The sequence below is a fragment of the Peromyscus eremicus genome, chromosome 1 (genome assembly GCF_949786415.1).
Source record: "Peromyscus eremicus chromosome 1, PerEre_H2_v1, whole genome shotgun sequence".
NCBI lineage: Eukaryota > Metazoa > Chordata > Mammalia > Rodentia > Cricetidae > Peromyscus > Peromyscus eremicus.
In genome coordinates this window covers 147,528,652-147,539,893 of record NC_081416.1, presented here as the reverse complement: position 1 = coordinate 147,539,893, position 11,242 = coordinate 147,528,652, and the positions used below count along the sequence as shown (strand labels likewise).

Below are 11,242 nucleotides of genomic sequence, written 5' to 3'. Positions count from 1 at the left end.
CTCTCTAGTTAGAGTTTCTGTTACTGTGAGGAGACACCATGACTATGGAAACTCCTATAAAGGAAAACATTTAATTGAGGCTGGCCTATAGTTTCATAGGTTTAGTCCGTTGTTATCATGGCATGACATGGCAGCATACAGGCAGTCATGGTGCTGGACAAGGAGCTAAGGGTTCTACATATTGATCCACAGGCAACAGGAAGTAAACTGCCTACCAAAATGAGCATAGCTTGAGAAAAAGACATCAAGAAACATCCCCCACAGTGACACACTTCCTCCAACAAGGCCATACCTACTCCAACAAACCATACCTCCTAATGGTGCCATTCCCTCTGGGGGCTATTTTCTTTCAAACCACTACATGTATGTATAATATCATATTATCTGTGAATAGCAATATTTTGATTTCTTCCTTTCCAATTAGTATCCTCTCGATCTCCTTCAGTTGTCTTATTGCTCTAACTAGAACTTCAAATACTATATTGGATAGATATAAAAAGAATGGACAGCCTTCCATTCTTCTTGATTTTAGTGGAATTACCTTAAGGTTCTCTCCATTTAATTTGATGTTGGCTAAAGGCTTGTGAATTGCCCTTGTTATGTTGCAGTATATTCATTGAATCCCTACTCTCTCCAAGACTATTATTTTGAAAGGATGAATTTTGTAATGGCTTTTTCTGCTCTAATGAGATGATCATTTTTGTTTCTTTGTTTTGTTTTTAGTTTGTTTGTTTCGTAGCTTACATTGATTGATTTTCATGTATAAAACCAGCCCTCATTTTTGGGATGAAGGCTATTTGGTCATGATGGATGAACTTTTTGATGTGTTCTAGGATTCAGTTTGCAAGTGTTTTATTGAGTATTCTTTCATCTATGTTCATGAGGGAAACTGGTCTATAATTTTCTTTCTTTGTGGAATCTTTATGTGGTTTAGGTTTTAGGGTGACTGTTGCCTCATACAATGAATTTGGTAATGTTCCCTCTGTTTCTAATGTGTGGAATAATTTGAGAAGTACTAGCATTAGCTCTTTTTTTTTAAAGTCTGGTAAAATTCTGTGCTAAAACCATCAATGTACTCCCCATCAAAATTCTAACCCAATTCTATACTATCTCAACATGTCAATATTCTCTATCATATGGGGAAAAATCCAGGATAGCTAAAAATCCTAAACAATAAAGGAACTTACATGGATGTCACCATCTCTTATTTCAAGTTGTGCTACAGAGCTCTACTAATAAAAAACCTTATGGTATAAACATTAAAAAGAGACACATCCATCAGTGAAACTGAATCAAAGACACAGACATAAAACCACATACCTATGGACAGCTTAATTTTTATTTTAAAAAAAAGTCAAAAGCATATAATGGAAAAAAGAAAGCATCTTCAACAAATGGTGCTGTCATAACTGGATGTCAGTACATAGAAGATTACTAACACATCCATTATTTATACCCTGTACAAAACTAAGTCCAAATGGATCAAAAACATCAACATAAAACAAAATACACTGACTCTGATAGAAGAGTAAGTGGGAAATAGCTTTGAACACATTGGCACTGGTGAGAATTCCTGAACATTACACTCATAGCACAGGCAGTAAGATCAACAAATAATAAATGGGACCTCATGAAACAGAAAGCTTCTGCAGGACAAAGAACACTGTCAATAGGACAAAATAGAAGCCCACAGCATAGAAAAAGATTTTCACCAACTCCAAATCTGATAGAGGGCTAATATGCAAAATATATAAAGAACTCAAGAAAGTAGACATCAACAAACCAAATAATCCAGTTTAAACATGGGACACATATCTAAACAGAGAGTTCTCAATACAGGAAACTCAAATGCTGAGAAAAAGATAAGTAAATGTTCAATATCCTTAGCCATCAGGGAAATGAAAATCAAAAGTGTTGCTTGCTCTGCAGCTGGGGTCTCACTGTCTCTGATTCTGGGGTCAGGGGGTGAGTAGATGCAGAACCAAATGACACAGGCTCTGGGAGGTTGTAACAATCTCATTTGTTAAACAAAGGACTGAGGTATTTATGTGTGTACTTTTTGTCAGGCTCTGCTTCTAGCTGCCCTGGTGTTTCCTGCTTAGCTCTGGGCCATATTTTAACGATGGTCATCTTGAGGGTCCAGTTTCAGGGTCCTCTGGGTCAGGATACTACTGTGCATGTCAGAGCTCTTTGTTAGCTCAAGGCATGGCCCAGTGCTTTAGGCCTTATCTGCCTCACAAAATGACACTGAGATTTTACCTTACATCTGTCAGAATGGCTAAGATCAAAACACAGTAACAGCTCATGCTAGAGTGGAGGTGGAGCAAGAGGAACATTCCTCCACTACTGGTGGGTGTAAAAATTAGTACAATCACCATGGATATCAATATGGCATTTCCTCAGAAAACTGGAAATTGATCCACCTTAAGACCCTGCTATAATACTCTTGTGTATATACCCAAAGGACACTCCATCCTACAACAAAGACACTTGCTCAATTATGTTCAATGATGCTTTGTTTATACTATCCAGGAACCAGAAACAACCTATATGTTCCTCAACTGAAGAATGGATAAAGGAAATGTGGTACCTTTACACAATGGAGTATTACTTAGCTGCTAAAAATCCAACATCATGAAATTTGCGTGAAAACTTTTGGAACTAGACAAAATCATCCTCAATTGATAACCAAACAAGAGAGATAAACAAGGTATGTACTTACTTAAAATTGGATAATAACTGTTAAGTAAATGATAATCATGATACAACCCACAGACCCAGAAAGGCTAAGTAACAAGAAAATCTCTAGGGGGACATATGGATCTCCCTGGGAAGAGGAATTAGAATAGATTTTGAGGGTATACTGGAGGCTGTTGGGAATGGGAAGAGGAGAGAACCTGTTGGAGGTGGTAGGGATGGAGGGAGACAGTATGGGAAGAGGTGTAGGGAAATGGAAGGCATTTGGGGATCAATGTGGAAACTTAGTGCAATAGAAACTGCCAGATTCTACAAGGGTGACCCTAGAGAGGGCTCCTAGTAATGGAGGTTACAGAGTCTGAACTGGCTATCTCCTGTCACCATGCCACTTCCGTTGATGGGACTGAGATACCAACCAGCCACAAAACTTTCAACCCACAGTCTATCCTCCTTGAAAGATATGTGAGGACAATGGAGGCATAGAACTTGTGGGGATGGGAAATCAATAACTGGTCTAGTTTGAGTCCTACACCAGGAAAAGGAGCCCATGACTGACCCTGTCAGAAAGACGAAGAACCAAAGGCTGGACAGCCATGAAACCCAGGATAGAAAAAATCAATAAAATGATTCCTAATGGTATCCAGTTATACTTACAGATTGGTGCCTATTCCAATCTGCATTCTTTCTCCAGTAATTGATGGAAGTAGATGCAGAAACCCATAGCCCAACATTAGATAAAGAGAGAGCACAAAGTGGAGATCTCCATCAAGTCCCTTCCCTCGGACCTTGGGAAAACCCATGGAAGAGAGAGGCAAGAAGAACTGTTGGAGCCAGAGTGGTTGAGGACCAGGAGAACATGGCCCACAGAATCAACTAAGCAGGACTCATGAGGGCTCACAGAGAGACTGAAGCAGCAATTGCAAAGCCTGCATAGGTCTTAGCTCAGTCTTCTGCAATTATGTTACTGCTGTGAGCTTGGTGTTTTTATCTGAATCCTAAAATTTGGAGTGGGAGTGTCTCTGACTCTTCTGTCTGCCCTCGGAACCCTTTTCCTCCTAGTGGGTTGCCTTTACCAGCCCTGATATGAGAGTTTGTGCCTAGTCTTACCATATCTTGTTATGCCATGTTTGGTTGATATTCCTTGGAGGCCTCCTCTTTTCTAAAGGGAAGCATAAGTGGAGTGAATTTAGGGGAGGGAGAGGACTGGGAAGAGTGGAGTGAGTGGAAACTGCAGTCAGGATGTGTTGTATTAGAGAATAAGTTTAAAAAATGATAAGAACAATGTTGAGGACTCGGCTCAGGTGGATTTAAGCCACCCACAGCCAAGCATGGGTCCTCAAGACCTGGACTGGTAGGGAGACAACAGTGTCCAGAAGGTGGGACCCATCAGGATGAGAAAGTATGTGGTGGAGAAATGATAGAGAAAGCAAAGAGTAATGGTTCATGTGCTATGGAAAGAGGAGGAACAGAAGAATTGAGAGAAGGCAGTGAGTAGTAGGCTGATATGGGAGGCCTTTTTGCCACCCAGGGCCACGGTGATATCCAGGCCCAGGCTGCTGCCAGGGGCCATGTCTTGGTCTATGGTCCTCCCACAGCCAGCATCTTTGTGGCCATCCATGACGCATGTGGCCACAAAAGACCACAATAGTGCCCAGTGTCTGGCCTGCCACCAGTGGCCATGTAGGTGTCCAAGAGCCATTTTGCTGATGGAGCCATGCTGATCTGCAAGACCATGGTGTCATCTAGGCCCAAGTTGCTATAGAGGGCCATGACTGGGTCTGTAGCCCATCAGCAGCCTGGATCTGAGTCGATGTCTGTGACTCCTGTTGCAATAGGGATCTATGTGGTTGTTAGAGGGTCTGACCAGCCAGCCACCAGGGACCATGTTGGTGCTCTGGGGCCATGGTGCATCCGGGGCCATATAGACCTAAAAGGTATATACTGCTATCTAGTGCATAGTGACATCTAGGCCAGGGCTGCACCTGGGGGCCATATCTGGGTCCATGGCCCTACTGCAGCCAGGGTCTGGGTTGATTTCCATGGTGCCTGTCAACATGAGGGCCATTCAGATTCCCAGGGTTTGGGCCACCGCATGGAGCTGTGTGGTATCCAAAGGCCACACTGCCACTGGGGCCATGCCAATCTTGAAAGCCCATGTTGCCAAATTGGACCTAGGTGACCTCCAGACCCAGGCTACTGTAGAGGACCAAGTCTGCATCTATAATTCTACTGTAGCCGGAATCTACGTTGAAGTATGTGGCCCACCACGGGCCACTGGGAGTCCCAGGGCCTGGGCCACCACTTGTGGCCTTGTTGGAGTCTTGAGGCCATGCTGCAGAGGGGGCCATACAGATCTGAGTGGCCTGTGCTACCACTCAGGACCATGGTGTTGTCCCAGCCCTGGTTGCTGCCAAGGGCCATGTCTGGGTCCATGGCCCTGTAGATCAGCTCCACGACCACCCAAGGTGGGCTTGGCCCACTCTAACATCTATCCTATATAGAACCTGAAGGAGCTAGTGAAGGAACTGGTCTGTTGAAATGATACCCACAAGATCTCCATAACTCGAGATGGATGAGGGATGTCTGAGAGAGTTTTGGTGAGGATCCAGTGATGAAGGTGTACCAGAAACCAGAGGACTTGAACCTGACCAATGACTCATTGCAGTGAACATTTGCAAGTAGAGTTGATTGGACAAAAGGGTATAGTGTGTGACGCACTGCAGCTCCCAAAGCCACCAGGACAAATGAAGAGGTGTTGGAGAGGTGGGAACGATGGAGGAGCAAAGAGATTTGTTTGTTTGTTTGGTTGGTTGGTTGGTTGGTTGTTTTCTTGGGGTTTTGGGGTTTTTTTTATTACTTTTTGTTTTTGTTTGTTTGCTTTTTTATTTTGGATTTGTTTGATTTTTTTTAAATATTCTTTTTGGGACACTACAGGGATAAGTGTAGGATATGGAGGGGTTGGGAGGTAGGCAGAATTAGGATACATGATGTGAAGGTCCCATAGATTCAATAAAGAAATTATGTTAAATTTAATAAACAATGGTAAGAATGGAAAAAAATGCAATATATTATAGCTGCCTCAGACTTTAAAAGATTTTTTTAAAATACATTATAGAGTGCCTTATGTAAATAAAGTTGAAAAAGAAAAAAAGAGATAGATGTGGCTTTGTTGGAGGAAATGTGTCACTGGTGTTGGGCTTTGAGGTTTTAAAATCCCTTGTCAAGCCCAGATTCTCTTTCTTATCGAGCAAATCACAATGCAAGCTCTCAGATTCTTTTCTCATGCTACACATGTGACTGTGCTCCCCATCATGATGATTACGGACTAAACCTCTGAAACTGTAAGCAAGCCCCAAATTAAATGCTTTCTTAAGAAGAGTTTTCTTGGTCATAGAGTCTCTTTGCAGCAGTAGAACAGTGACTAAGACACCCAATTTACCTCTTTCTTCTATAACTTGTCTCAGTCATGGTGTTTTGTCATAACAATTTAAGTAACGAAGACAAATACCCTCTCTTCTCAACAGTCCATGGAAATTTCTGCTAATTTGACCACATATTATATATAACACAAAACAAGTGTCAACATATAAAAGAAAACCAAAATAATACACTAATCCTAATCGTAAACCACAAATTAAAGCTAGATATCAACAACAAAAGAAACAGCAAATTTATGGAAACTGAGTATTTACTACTTACTGAAAATTGGGTTAAGACAGAAATCAAAAAGAATATTAAAACCTTTTTAATTAAAAAAAAATAAATAAAAAAACAGCACACACAAATCTATGGGACAAAATGCAGGCAATTCTAATCATGACAGTGGGTCATACATCATGCCTGGAAGAAACAGTAGAGCTGGTCCTGGCGATGTGAGTGTGGGTGAGCCAGCCTGAGGGCATGAGAGCAGGAGAAATGGCCCTTCTTTTTGTTGCCTGATGCTTTGGCTGAGCTAGCTGGGGCAGTGGTGGAGAGCTCACCCTGTTTATGCCCATGAGGGAAAGCTGATGAGCTGACCAATCCAGCTACCACCCAGACCTAGGACTGGGTTAGTTAACTCACTCCAACATCCACCGCATCTATGAACTGCTGATCATGTGAAGGAGCAGGACCTGCTGATCCAAAGTTGCAGGATCTCTGTGACACAAGACAACAATAGGATATCCAGGAGGAGCCACATTGAGGACCCAGTATCAATAGGGTAGCAGAAGTTAGAGGCCTGGAGCCAGATCAATGATCCTTTACAATCAACACTTGCAAGTAAAGATGTATGGACTAAGGGTACACTGCGTGACTCACTGAGTCACACTACAGCTTCCACACTGAGGTTTCTTTTTTGGTTGATTAGTTGCTTTGGATTTTTTGGGTTTTGCTTGTTTCTTAGTAATGCTTTAAAATAGGGGGAGGGTGCTGTGGGAGTAAGGTCGCAAAGACAGAGGCAAAGGGACAGGGAGATGCATGGGATCAGGATACAAGGTATGAAATCCACAAAGAATCATTAAGAAGGTTTTTTTAAAGGTGACTTCATAGCACTAAATGCCTACATAAAAACAAAAAAAAACTTAAGCAATCTCATACTTAACAACTATAGACCTGAAAGCTCCAGAAAAACAAGAAGGGGTAATATGCATAAAGAGTAGATGGAACGAAATAATCAAAACCATGTCTGAAATAAAATAGAACCAAACAACAACAAAAGAAAAAACAATACTAATAATCATTGAAAAAGAGTTTGTTCTACGAGAAAATCTGTATGTTTGACACTTACACAAATTAAACACAAGACAGAAAAAAATTTCAGATTAATAAAATTGGAAGTGAAAAGAGAGATGTTATAACAGACACCTAGGAAATCCAGAAGATGATAACATTCTTTAAAAATCTATATTCTGCTAAGCCTGGCGACACATGCCTTTAATTCCATAACTCAGGAGTCAGAGGCAAATGAATCTTTTTGAGGTCAAGGCCTGTATTTTGTTGTTTTTTTTTTTCAAACTGTTCTTATTTCTGTAATTGAGATTTTTCACACAAATAGTTAGTTTGTTGGATGAGGTTTTTAATTTTTCCTTTTTGTTCTATTTGCCTTTCTTCTTTCAGTAGAAATGTCTATAGTTTTAAGATTGGAGCTAATTCATAGCAGGGTTAAGATGTGGATGTCCTCTGTCTGTTGGCATTTAGTGCTATAACCTCTGCCCCAGATATTCTGTTTGTCAGCTACAATATGGTGACTGCAGCATCTTGGTCAAGAAGTTTGGAACAAACTTCCCACGGAGTGTGGGCTTGTCCTGGTTCTCAAGGCTTGATAGCACAAACGAAAAGCCCTGTCTTAGTACTGGCATGACTAGGGTAAGTCCCACAAGGACCGAAAAGTCTGGACCTCCTGCCACTTGTGGTGGCTGGACAGTGGTTAGGGACAGTCTCTGTTGGGGAACTGATTAGGATCACTGGAGTCTCACGGTGATGAAGGGGGGCAGTGAGCAGGTGGCAGTCTCTGTCAAACAGCCATGGAGTTGTTTGTCTGGAATGCAGTTAAGTTGATTTTGACAAAACAGAACAACATTCACTTGTCTTTATAATCTCCAGCAGAATAGTGTTGATGCTCTGAAGAGCTTGTATTCTCTCATTTCCTGCCATTGCTCCTGGTAATCACTACCTTATGTCATTGTTGAGTCATGTCTTCCAATACTTTGTTTTATTGCTTTGATCCAGCATGTGGCTCTATTAGACTAACTTCATTCTGTTTTCATTTAGACTTCTGTGTTTTCTCATAGTGGGCCATTTATTATTAATGATGATTAATGATTCACTTTATATGGATATTCCGCTCTTTCCTTATTCACTTACCTACAAAGAATATTTTGTACACTTCTAGATGTGGCAAAGAGAATCAGTATTGCAAGCTTTTGTTTACATTACTTTTGAGGTGATTGTGATTGATTCTGGGTCTTCCACAGGCTAGGTCTGTCATGAGCTTCAGCTCAGATGCTTCTGTAAAGTTGTATGTGGTGTGGATTTTTTATTAATTTGATGAATTCTAAATTATTTGGCTCTGGTATTTAATGATAAGCCTCTTTTTTGTAATTTTAGGAAATTTTACCTGGCTCTAAATGTTCCTAAGTACTTTTTTTATTTCACCCACTGCATGTGAGCATTTCTGCTGCTCTTTGTCAGCAGATGTTGGTGGCATCGCTGTCTATTATGTTCTAATGGATCAGTTTTTTTATATTCTATATTAAATTCTAACATATATTCTATAGTCTGTCATCTCTTTGTGTTCCTTTCTAATTTTCACTCTTAATTGATATCATGAATACTTTCCTATACATAATTTACATCTGTATATCTTCTTTTTAAAAAGTTTAATTAAAAACTTTGAGGGGTTATATAAGTGAGTGAAGGCACCTGCAGAGGTGAAAAAAAAGGCATTAGTTTACCCTCAAGCTGGAGTACAGCTTGTTGTGAATTATTTACATACTTGGAAATGATCCAAAGTCCTGTGCAAATGCAGTACACACTTTCAACTCTGAACCATCTCTCCAACTGGACATTGAGACCATATCCTCAATATACTTAGGACTATCCTCTAAGCTTTACCTGTTACAACTCAAACAAAATTTTCCAAGGCCACCACCCTGAGGAGAAAGCATCAATTACATGAAACCTGGGGGAGTAGAGAGTTCATCCACATCCAAATCATGGCATTTTACCTATAACCACCTAAAGATAATGTCCTTGTCAATATTTGAAAGAATTCACATTTTAAAAAATTGTGAGTAGCATAAAATAATAGTAGCTTTAAGAACAAAGAAGAAAATCATAGAAAATGAGACTGAATATGTGATGTGAGAATTTACAATATAAGAACATAAAGAACAAATGTCATGAAAGAAAGTGAGGCAAAAGAAGGTGTTTCATGTGTGGAATTCTGCCTTTCTTCAGGAAAGTCTTAAGTTCCATTTCATATGAACAAGTTAAAAAATAAGTTTGCATTTAGAGATATTAATGATAAAAGTAATTAAGTAGTGAGGTTAGGAAGTGGTGGTATTTGGAGATATAATTCAGAGAGTCTATTTCTTTATTGTTAATGTTTAAATGAAAAGTACATATTGCAGATACTATTTCACTCTCAACAGCTTAAAAAATTAAAAGGAAAATATTTGTCAACACAGACATAAGAAATGCCACCTCAAAATTATAGGTGGTACTATAAGTAGTTAGTGTTACTGTGTAATCGTTGTAGTAATTACTTATCTAGCTATTCAGTTTGATAAAACTTAGTAGAGTTGAAAATATTCATATATAGCTTCATAAACTATCATATATACACAGTAAAGGCTGAGAATGGGAAGATTGTTATCAACAGGAAGGCTGTCATCTTCTTCCAGGAGCAAGATCCTGCCAATATTAAAAGGGATGATGTTGGTGCCCAGTATGTTGTGAAGTCTACTGATGTTTTCACAAGTAGAGAGGGCTGGAGCCCATTTGAAAGATGGTACCCGCCGGGCGGTGGTGGCGCACGCCTTTAATCCCAGCACTCGGGAGGCAGAGCCAGGCGGATCTCTGTGAGTTCGAGGCCAGCCTGGGCTTCCAAGTGAGTCCCAGGAAAGGTGAAAAGCTACACAGAGAAACCCTGTCTCGAAAAAAACCAAAAAAAAAAAAAAAAAGAAAGATGGGACCCAAAGAGTCATTCATCTCTGCCCTTTCTGATGATGCCCTCATGGTTGTTTTGGATGTGGACCATGAGAAGTATGAAAATTGAGTCAAGATTGTCAGCAACTCTTCCTGTATCACCAACTGCTTAACCCCTCTGTCCAAGGTCATCCATGACAACTTTGACATTGTGGAAGAACTCATGACAATAGTCAATGCCATGACTGCCACCCAGAAAACTGTGGATGGATCTTCTGGGAATCTGTGGTGTGATGGCTAGAACATCATCCCTGCATCTACTGGTGCTGCCAAGGCTGTGTCAAGATCATTCCAGAGCTGAACTAGATGGCATGGCTTTCTGCATTCCTATCTACAAGATATTTGACATGGATCTGACATGTCACCTGGAGAAAGCTGCCAAGTATGATATGATGACATCAAGGAGATGGTGAATCAGGCAACCAAGGGCCCACTAAAGGACATCCCAGACTACACTGAGGACCAGGTTGTCACCTGAAAATTTAAGTGATATTGACTCTTCCATCTTAGATACTGAGGCTGGCAGTGCTCTCAATGTCAACTTTGTAAAGGTCATTTTTGTTATGCTAATGAATACAGCTATAGCAGCAGGGCAGTGAACTTCATGGCCTACATGGCCTCTGAGGCATAAGAAGCACTGGACCACTCATCCCAGCAAAAATACAAAAGTGGTCATGAGCCGTGAAGGAGTTCCAGACCCAACTCAGTGCCCAACACTGAACATCTGCCTCACATTTTCCATCCCTGAACCGCAGAAGAAAGGGAGGGGCTGAGGGATCCATTCTCTCTTTAATGCTATCAATAAAGTTCACTACAGCCACACCAAAAAATAGTGTTTATTACTATAATGTAAATA

General features: G+C 40.6%; 1 pseudogene; it reads left to right on the top strand.

The window, feature by feature from the left end:
- Nucleotides 1-4,700: 4,700 nt before the first annotated feature.
- On the top strand, nt 4,701-11,017 carry LOC131920483 (glyceraldehyde-3-phosphate dehydrogenase-like; annotated as a pseudogene).
- The last annotated feature ends 225 nt before the right edge of the window (nt 11,018-11,242 follow it).